Source organism: Corylus avellana, chromosome 8 (genome assembly GCF_965113065.1).
Source record: "Corylus avellana chromosome 8, dhCorAvel1.hap1.2, whole genome shotgun sequence".
NCBI classification, from domain to species: domain Eukaryota; kingdom Viridiplantae; phylum Streptophyta; class Magnoliopsida; order Fagales; family Betulaceae; genus Corylus; species Corylus avellana.
Genome location: NC_142497.1, coordinates 8899822 through 8911779, shown reverse-complemented (window position 1 = coordinate 8911779; position 11958 = coordinate 8899822).

Genomic DNA, 11958 nt, shown 5'->3' with positions numbered 1-11958 from the left:
ATCAATCGAACTAATTCCTTAGGATCGATCAAATGTTTGATCGATCGTTTGATCCTATCACGATCAATCCAACTAATTTACCTGGATCGATCGGATGTTTGATCGATCATTTGATCTTATCACGATCAATCGAATTAATTCAGTAGGATCAATCGGATGTTTAACCGATAATTTGATCCTATCACGATCAATCGAATTAATTTAGTAAGATCAATCGCACATTTGATTCTATCAAGATCAATCGAGCTAATTCATTAGGATCGATCAGATGTTTGATAGAACATCTGATCCTATCATGATTAATCGAACTAATTCATTATGATCGATCGGATGTTTAATCGATCATTTAAATATATCACGATCAATCGAACTAAAGCATTTAGATCGATCGGATGTTTGATCGAACATTTGATCCTATCACGATCAATCGAACTAATTCATTATGATCGATCGGATGTTTAATCGATCATTTAAACATATCACGATCAATCGAACTAATTCATTTAGATCGATCGGATGTTTGATCGAACATTTGATCTTATCATGATCAATCGAACTAATTCATTAGGATCAATCGGATGTTCAATCAATCATTTGTTCTTATCATGATCAATCGAACTAATTCATTAGGATCAATCGGATGTTCGATCAATCATTTGTTCTTATCACGATCAATCGAACTAATTCACCTTGATCGATCGATCATTTGATCCTATCACGATCAATTGAATTAATTCACCAAGATCGGTCGATTGTTCGATCAAACATTTAAATAAGAATAAGAAATAGAAAACTTCAATAATAATTAATACGAGAATTTGTTCTCTTTAAAAGGAAAAAATAAATATTGATTTTTTATAAAAAATAAGAATAGAAAATAGAAAAAATTCACCAATAATTAATATAAAAGAAATAATGACATATTATTGGAGGTGAATTTTTGGTAAATAATCTTTTCTATTATATATGTAAGGTCACTAGCATTGCCCCAATATTTATAATTTAATTAATTAATTAATTAATTAATTAATTAATTAATTATTATTTTTTTTTTTTCAGTGGTAAATAGCGGCAAATACTAAGCTTGCCACTTTGAGGGATCAATAGCGGCAACTTTTTAAAGTTGCCGCTATTAGGCACATAATAGCATCTGGACGAATAGCGGCAACTACCAAAGGTGCCGCTATTGATCTCCAATAGCGGCAACTTTCAAAGTTGCCGCTATTAGGCCCTTAATAGCGGCCACTTAATGTTGCCGCTACTAGGCCAAGTATTTTTTTATTTGTTTTTTGTCTGGACGATTAGCGGCCACTACTAAAGTGGCCGCTATTGATCCTCCAATAGCGGCAACTGTTAAAGTTGCCGCTATTAGGACCTTAATAGCGGCAACAATATGTTGCCGCTACTAGGCCAAGTATTTTTTTATTTGTTTTTGTCTGGACGATTAGCGGCAACTACCAAAGTTGCCGCTATTGATCCTCCAATAGCGGCAACTTTATGTTGCCGCTATTAGGACAAGTATTTTTTTATTTGTTTTTTGTCTGGACGATTAGCGGCAACTACCAAAGTTGCCGCTATTGATCCTCCAATAGCGGCAACTTTTAACGTAGCCGCTATTATGCCCTTAATAGTAGCAACTTTATGTTGCCACCATTAGGACAAGTATTTTTTTATTTGTTTTTTGTCTGGACGATTAGCGGCAACTACCAAAGTTGCCGCTATTGATCCTCCAATAGCGGCAACTTTTAACGTTGCCGCTATTAGGCCCTTAATAGCGGCAACTTTATGTTGCCGCTATTAGGACAAGTATTTTTTTATTTGTTTTTTGTCTGGACGATTAGCGGCAACTACCAAAGTTGCCGCTATTGATCCTCCAATAGCGGCAACTTTTAACGTTGCCGCTATTAGGCCCTTAATAGCGGCAACTTTATGTTGCCGCTATTAGGACAAGTATTTTTTTATTTGTTTTTTGTCTGGACGATTAGCGGCAACTACCAAAGTTGCCGCTATTGGTCCTCCAATAGCGGCAACTTTTAAAGTTGCCGCTATTAGGCCCTTAATAGCGGCAACTTTATGTTGCCGCTATTAGGACAAGTATTTTTTTATTTGTTATTTGTCTAAACGATTAGCGGCAACTACCAAAGTCGCCGCTATTGATCCTCCAATAGCGGCAACTTTTGAAGTTGCCGCTGTTGCGCTCATAATAGCGGCAATGGATGGTTGCCACTAATTGTGTTTAAATAGCGGCAACTCAAGTTGCCGCTATTGAGTGCCTAACAACGGCAACTTGGTAAGGTTGCCGCTGATGGGTAGTAAATAGCGGCAACAAAGGTTGCCGCTATTAGTGTGGCTGCTAAATATCAACTATTTTGGTATTTAGCATCCGCTATTAGCGGCGACAATAAAGTGGCCGCTAATGGCCTCTCATTAGCGGCGACTTTTAAAAGTTGCCGCTAATGACCCCTCATTAGCGGCAACTTTGGGGTCGCCGTTAATAATTTGGTTACTAATGACCAAATTTCTTGTAGTGTATACGTACAAACACCCCAACAAAAAATCTCGTGAAAACCATCATGACGGGTCGACTTCTCTGCACTCACTGCTAATGATTAAACAACAATCAATAAGCAAGCAAACACTCGAACAATCAATTAGGAATCATCAAGTCCTAAGCGATTAGCATACAAAGGTCATACTCAATAATATTCAGGTTTAGTGACGTGTATAAACGGACGATAAACAACTTCAACATTATATATATACTACCAACACACACCTCAGGGTATATACATAGTTTCAATGATAATCCATTCAAAATGTCAAAATGATATGAAATTACAAAGCATATATATGATATACGTGTATCCAGCATTTCTACAAACACAACACATATTAATTTGTATTTCTAATTTTCAAGTATTTTGAGTTAAGTATATACTCTATTTATGAATATTCGATAATAGCTTGTCTGAAATAAGTCTTATGTATACGTACAGGCTTGCCTTTTTAAGTACGTACTCGTACTTTTGTACGTCACATTCATCAGCTTCATCATGCACAGTGTGTTCTTCCCTACCCTGCACCTCGACCTGACGCTCACAATTGTCTTCCCTGACTTCGTGCTTGCCAGATAAATCACGCAACAGGCTGTGCATATTTTCACCCTGTTCTCCGCTTTCACCCGCATCTGCGGTCGGACGGTTCAAATGAGTGCCTTCAACTGGAGCTCTTAAAGGCCTCTCGCCGTGATAAATGCATTGTTGGTATTGTGGCCACATTCCTTTTCTCCTTGTCAAGTGCTCGTATACCATCCCTGGCGGCTGTTTCCTGTTGTTTCGACACATGTTACAGGGGCAAACAATACCTCCATCTAGAGTTCTACAATTTCTAATTACGGAGTCTATAAATGATATACACCCGTCTTTGTATTCCTTTGTACCCCTAGGCTTCGTCATCCAACTCTTGTCCATAGTGTTACTACATACATTAAGTAAGTCGAGATTAGTTTTGGAATAACCATAGTGAAATTATTGCCCACTAATTAATTTAACTACATTTGTTATGGGGACCCTAAACAAAAGTAATAAATTGAAAAAAAAAAATGAATAAATGTGGAATGAAAATACACCAGCCTCAACCATTCAAGTAACTTTTATACCATTCAAGGAAAATACACTACGCTTTTCGACCATCGGTCGATGGAAGAGAATAAAAAAATTTAATGGATCACATGCATGTTATTAAAATTAGATTTGACCCACTATTCATTCTCTTAAATTAGATATGACCCATTAGTATGTTTTATTTTATTTTCTAACAAAAATTACACAAATTAATATAATGTTAATAACCTAAGCAAAATTATTGGTAACCAATCAAATTAACTACATTTGTTAAATTATCAAGTCAATTACCATACTAAAGCGATGAGGCCTGCCTCACGGTGACAACCTCATGGCTTGAATCACAATGCGCACCACATTCTACACCTCACGCAAAGTTGACTATTTTATGATCTACTTTGTCTTTTTATATATTTTAAAAACTTTTTATGCTATCTTTTAATTACAGAAACCACCTCAAGTTCCACAACTGTTAACTGTGTTTTTTATTGAGGGGTTTTTTGGATTTGAGACACTTTGTTCCCATTTGAAATTTGAAGGGTTTTGGCATTTCATTTTACCTTGTTGTTTTTGTTTAGGCGGGCCCTTTTCCGCCTGTGAACTCTATACTATGAACTGTGTTTTCTATTTACCGACCCCGCCCACGGTTGAAAAATATTTTCAAAAACCTCCCTTTACATACTGTAATCTATTACTATTCTGTTAAGATTTTCAAAAAAAAATTTCAGTTCTGCCCCCCACACTAAAATTCCTAGTCCCCCCTCTGCAGTAGGTAATAATGCTCATGAGCATTTTTATTCCAACAACAATTAACTAATATATTAAGATAAAATTCAGCTCATGAATAAAACAACTGAAGTAATCACCCAGTTCCCTGCAAAATTAATTAAAACTGATAAATTTATTTTAAAGTTACAATACCATCAGGAAATCAAACAATAAATAAAACGCTATATATATACCTGCAGTATATTGGAGAGGGAGAGAGTGTCAGAGACTCACCTGGGTTCGACGCCGCCGGGAGGAAGACAATGCCGGCCGGAGTGGAAGAGAGAAAAACAAGCGAGGGAGAGAAGAGGGCGTACGTGCGCGTGGGAGGAGCTAGAAGCAGAAAGGGAGAACGGCGGAGAGTGAGGAACGCCGGACGAGAACCAAACGGCCGGAGCATGAAGATAGAAATTCAAGAATTCAAAGCAAATATAATAACCATATATAGTGAAAGCATTGCATAATAACATTTTGTTACCTAATATTAATTAACAACCTTTAATTAAAGAATGCAAATCACATATAATAACCATATATAGTGAAAGCATTGCATATAAGAGACAAGAGCATTAACTAGTTTTATAAAATTTTAACGGGTTTGAATATATCTCTTAATATATGACGACATATACCAATTATATATCTATACGTATTAAATTTTGTTACTTGATACAGGTACCAATTAATATTGTTATCTAATTTTGTTAACCAATTAATTAAATTGTGTTAGTTAATATAGGTACAAATAATTAATATTATTAATTAATTAATTTTTGACGTGTGAAATAATGGCACGTCATTAATTATTGACGTATCAAAATGTGACACGTCAAGAAATTATTGACGTGTTACATTTGACACGTCAAGAAAATATATTGAAAATAATAAGAGAAAAAAATTATATGATCACTTATTTCTTAAAAAATACTATATACCTAAAACTAAGATAATACATGTATGTATTAATATTCCTACAATATTGAAAACGTGATATGTATTAATACTATATCACCTTAATTAATAACCATATATATTTTGTTACCTACTATTAGTTAATAGCCATAAATTGAAGAATATAAAGCACATATATATAATAACCATCTATAGTGAAAGTATTGCATAATTTTTATTATTAATTAATAGCCATAATTATTTCGTTACCTAATATTAATTAATAACCATAAATTAAAGAATGCAAAGCACATATAATAACCATATATAGTGAAAGCATTGCGTATAAGAGACAAGAGCATTAACTAGTTTTATAAAATTTTAATGGGTTTGAATATATCTCTTCATATATGACGACATATACCAATTATATATGTATAAATTTTGTTACTTAATAGGTACCGATTAAAGTTGTTATCTAATTTTGTTAACCAATTAATCAAATTTTGTTAATTAATATTGGGACAAATAATTAATATTATTAATAAATTAATTTTTGACGTGTGAAATAATAGCACGTCAATAATTATTGACGTGTCAAAATCACACATCACTATTTATTGATGTGCTATTTTGACACGTCAATAATTATTGACGTGGCATTTCGACACGTCAATAATTATTGGCATGTTAAAATGGCACGTCAATAATTATTGACGTGCGGAAATGTGCGACGTCAATAAAGTTTTTATTGACGTGTCATTGTAGCCACGTCAATAATTATTGACGTGCGGAAATGTGCGACGTCAATAAAGTTTTTATTGACGTGTCACTGTAGCCACGTCAATAATTATTGACGTGGCAAAGAGTGTGTTTCTGTTTGCCACGTCAAAAGACACCGTATTTTTTGTAGTGTATCAATGTGACGTTTAGATATATTAAACTACCCTCGCTTGTAAAAAAAAAAAAAAAAAACCCAATTCAATCTGCGTCAAACGTTAAAATTGATGAAAAAGTGGTCAAGTGTCTCGCACGACCATGACCATTTTTATGTATTTCTTCCCCCTACAACACCACTTTTACATATGAAATACCATAGATGCCCCATTATAACTATTAAAAAATAAAAATGAATTGAACATACTTTTTCAAATACCCTCTCGCCGGTCCACTCGTCGACCTTGGAGCTGCCTTTGAGGCAGTCTATGGAGAGAACTGTTGGTGAGGTCCTCTGATCTGGTATGGGCTGGACTTGGGCCATGCGTATTGGTTTAGCATTCCACGGCCCAAAAACTCCAAGCCTAACAACACCTCATCAAATATATATCGCACCCACAAAGAGAGAGAGAGAGATTTGAGAGGCAAAGTGAAGAAATTTCACTACGAAAAATTGTCGAATTAGTTACAGTAGTTTAGTAACGTGTCAATAGGGTTGACACGTTACTAAATGTTAGTAACGTGTGTGTAGTAACGTGTCTGGCGTGTTAAGAAATTAAGTGTTACTAAATCCAGTTTAGTAACGTGTCAACATCTAAATACTAACGTGTCAATATTGGCCAGTTACTAATACTTTTTGGAACGTGCCAATTTGACACGTTACTATTTCGTAAAGTGCCAATCTTGGCATGTTACAAAAGGCTTAGCAACGTGTCATTATTGGCACGTTACTATTTAGTAACATGCCAAAACTAGCACGTTACTAATTAGTAACATGTCAAAAATGACACGTTACTAAGTAGTGACGTGACAATTTTGACATGTTACTATTTCGTGCAGAATTTTTTTTTTTTTGTCTTTTTTTATAAATTTCTCCGAAATTTAATTGTTTGTACATCTGATAATGACATCAACATACATTTCTCAACAAACAGATATCCAATACATCCATTTTGATTTATTTCTCAACGTACATGCATTTCTCAACATATATCAATCGCTATCAACAAATATCCATTTCTCAAGTCATATCCGAACATTCTCCACAACATATATCCATTTGATGTCCACAAAACATACATATATATACATATTTCCAACTATATATATAGACATGAACAACTTAATAAACAAATAATTCCAACTACATATATATTCCAACTACATAAGAAATACAAAACATAAGAAATACAACTTATAAGAAATACAACTTAAGCGATTCGTGAATACATTACGTACAAACACCCCAACAAAAAATCTCGTGAAAACCATCATGACGGGTCGACTTCTCCGCACTCACTGCAAATGATTAAACAACAATCAATAAGCAAACAAACACTCGAACAATCAATTAGGAATCATCAAGTCCTAAGCGATTAGCATACAAAGGTCATACTCAATAATATTCAGGTTTAGTGACGTGTATAAACGGACGATAAACAACTTCAACATTATATCTACACTACCAACACACACCTCAGGGTATATACATAGTTTCAATGATAATCCATTCAAAATGTCAAAATGATATGAAATTACAAAGCATATATATGATATACGCGTATCCAACATTTCTACAAACACAACACATATTAATTTGAATTTCTAATTTTCAAGTATTTTGAGTTAAGTATATACTCTATTTATGAATATTCGATAATAACTTGTCTGAAATAAGTCTTATGTATACGTATGGGCTTGCCTTTTTAAGTAAGTACTCGTACTTTTGTACGTCACATTCGTCAGCTTCATCTTGCACAGTGTGTTCTTCCCTACCCTGCACCTCGACCTGACGCTCACAATTGTCTTCCCTGACTTCGTGCTTGCCGGATAAATCACGCAACAGGCTGTGCATATTTTCACCCTGTTCTCCGCTTTCACCCGCATCTGCGGTCGGACGGTTCAAATGAGTGCCTTCAACTGGAGCTCTTACAGGCCTCTCGCCGTGATAAATGCATTGTTGGTATTGTGGCTACATTCCTTTTCTCCTTGTCAAGTGCTCGTATACCATCCCTGGCGGCTGTTTCCTGTTGTTTCGACACATGTTACAGGGGCAAACAATACCTCCATCTAGAGGTCTACAATTTTTAATTGCGGACTCTCTAAATGATATACACCCGTCTTTGTATTCCTTTGTACCCCTAGGCATCGTCATCCAACTCTTGTCCATAGTGTTACTACATACATTAAGTAAGTCGAGATTAGTTTTGGAATAACCATAGTGAAATTATTGCCCACAAATTAATTTAACTACATTTGTTATGGGGACCCTAAACAAAAGTAATAAATTGAAAAAAAAAAAAAAATGAATAGATGTGGAATGAAAATACACTAGCCTCAACCATTCAAGTAACTTTTATACCATTCAAGAAAAATACACTACGCTCTTCGACCATCGGTCGATGGAAGAGAATACAAAAATTTAATGGATCACATGCATGTTATTAAAATTAGATTTGACCCATTATTCATTCCCTTAAAGTAGATATGAGCCATTAGTATGTTTTATTTTGTTTTCTAACAAAAATTACACAAATTAATATAATGTTAATAACCTAAGCAAAATTATTGGTAACCAATCAAATTAACTACATTTGTTAAATTATCAAGTCAATTACCATACTAAAGCGATGAGGCCTGCCTCACGGTGACAACCTCATGGCTTGAATCACAATGAGCACCACATTCTACACCTCACGCAGAGTTGACTATTTTATGTGCTACTTTGTCTTTTTATATATTTTAAAAACTTTTTATGCTATCTTTTAATGACGTAAACCACCGGAAGTTCCACAACTGTTAACTGTGTTTTTTATTGAAGGATTTTTTATATTTGGGACACTTTGTTCCCATTTGAAATTTGAAGGGTTTTGGCATTTCATTTTACTTTGTTGTTTTTGTTTAGGCGGGCCCTTTTCCGCCTGTGAACTCTATACTATGAACTGTGTTTTCTATTTACCGACCCCGCCCACGGTTGAAAAATATTTTCAAAAACCTCCCTTTACATACTGTAATCTATTACTATTCAGTTAAGATTTTCAAAAAAAAATTCAGTTCTGCCCCCCACACTAAAATTCCTAGTCCCCCCTCTGCAGTAGGTAATAATGCTCATGAGCATTTTTATTCCAACAGCAATTAACTAATATATTAAGATAAAATTCAGCTCAAGAATAAAACAACTGAAGTAATCACCCAGTTCCCTTCAAAATTAATTAAAACTGATAAATTTATTTTAAAGTTACAATACCATCAGGAAATCAAACAATAAATAAAACGCTATATATATACCTGCAGTATATTGGAGAGGGAGAGATTGTCAGAGACTCACCTGGGTTCGACGCCGCCAGGAGGAAGACAATGCCGGCCGGAGTAGAAGAGAGAAAAACAAGCGAGGGAGAGAAGAGGGCGTACGTGCGCGTGGGAGGAGCTAGAAGCAGAAAGGGAGAACGCCAGAGGAGAACCAAACGGCCGAAGCAGGAAGATAGAAATTCAAGAATTCAAAGCAAATATAATAACCATATATAGTTAAAGCATTGCATAATTTTTGTAATTAATTAATAACCATAAACATTTTGTTACCTAATATTAATTAACAACCTTTAATTAAAGAATGCAAATCACATATAATAACCATATATAGTGAAAGCATTGCATATAAGAGACAAGAGCATTAACTAGTTTTATAAAATTTTAATGGGTTTGAATATATCTCTTAATATATGACGACATATACCAATTATATATATACGTATTAAATTTTGTTACTTAATTCAGGTACCAATTAATATTGTTATCTAATTTTGTTAACCAATTAATTAAATTGTGTTAGTTAATATAGGTACAAATAATTAATATTATTAATTAATTAATTTTTGACGTGTGAAATAATGACACCTCATTAATTATTGACGTGTCAAAATGTGACACGTCAAGAAATTATTGACGTGTTACATTTGACACGTCAAGAAAATATATTGAAAATAATAAGAGAAAAAAATTATATGATCACTTATTTCTTAAAAAATACTATATACCTAAAACTAAGATAATACATATATGTATTAATATTCCTACAATATTGAAAACGTGATATGTATTAATACTATATCACCTTAATTAATAACCATATATATTTTGTTACCTACTACTAATTTATAGCCATAAATTAAAGAATATAAAGCACATATATATAATAATCATCTATAGTGAAAGCATTGCATAATTTTTATTATTAATTAATAGCCATAATTATTTTGTTACCTAATATTAATTAATAACCATAAATTAAAGAATGCAAAGCACATATAATAACCATATATAGTGAAAGCATTGCGTATAAGAGACAAGAGCATTAACTAGTTTTATAAAATTTTAATTGGTTTGAATATATCTCTTACTATATGACGACATATACCAATTATATATAGATACCTACTAAATTTTGTTACTTAATAGGTACCAATTAATGTTGTTATCTAATTTTGTTAACCAATTAATCAAATTTTGTTAATTAATATTGGGACAAATAATTAATATTATTAATAAATTAATTTTTGACGTGTGAAATAATAGCACGTCAATAATTATTGACGTGTCAAAATCACACATCACTATTTATTGATGTGCTATTTTGACACGTCAATAATTATTGACGTGGCATTTCGACACGTCAATAATTATTGGCGTGTTAAAATGGCACGTCAATAATTATTGACGTGCGGAAATGTGCGACGTCAATAAAGTTTTTATTGACGTGTCACTGTAGCCACGTCAATAATTATTGACGTGGCAAAGAGTGTTTCTGTTTGCCACGTCAAAAGACAACGTATTTTTTGCAGTGTATCAATGTGACGTTTAGATATATTAAACTACCCTAGCTTGTAAAAAAAAAAAAAAAAACACAATTCAATCTGCGTCAAACGTTAAAATTGATGAAAAAGTCGTCAATTGTCTCGCACGAGCATGACCATTTTTATGTATTTCTTCCCCCTACATCACCACTTTTACTTATGAAATACCATAGTTGCCCCATTATAATTATTAAAAAATAAAAATTAATTGAACATACTTTTTGAAATACCCTCTCGCTGGTCCACTCGTCGACCTTGGAGCTGCCTTTGAGGCAATCTATGGAGAGAACTATTGGTGAGGTCCTCTGATCTGGTATGGGCTGGACTTGGGCCATGCGCATTGGTTTAGCACTCCACGGCCCAAAAACTCCAAGCCTAACAACACCTCATCAAATATATATCGCACCCACAGAGAGAGAGAGAGAGAGAGAGAGATTTGAGAGGCAAAGTGAAGAAATTTCACTACGAAAAATTGTGGAATTAGTTACAGTAGTTTAGTAACGTGTCAATAGGGTTGACACGTTACTAAATGTTAGTAACGTGTCTGGCATGTTAAGAAATTAGGTGTTGCTAAATCCAGTTTAGTAACGTGTCAATATTGGCCAGTTACTAATACTTTTTGTAACGTGCCAATTTGACACGTTACTATTTCGTAAAGTGCCAATTTTGGCACATTACAAAAGGCATAGCAACGTGTCATTATTGGCACGTTACTATTTAGTAACATGCCAAAACTAGCACGTTACTAATTAGTAACATGCCAAAACTAGCACGTTACTAATTAGTAACATGTCAAAAACGACACGTTACTAAGTAGTGACGTATCAATTTTGACACGCTACAATTTCGTGCGGAATTTTTTTTTTTTTTTTTTTATAAATTTCTCCGAA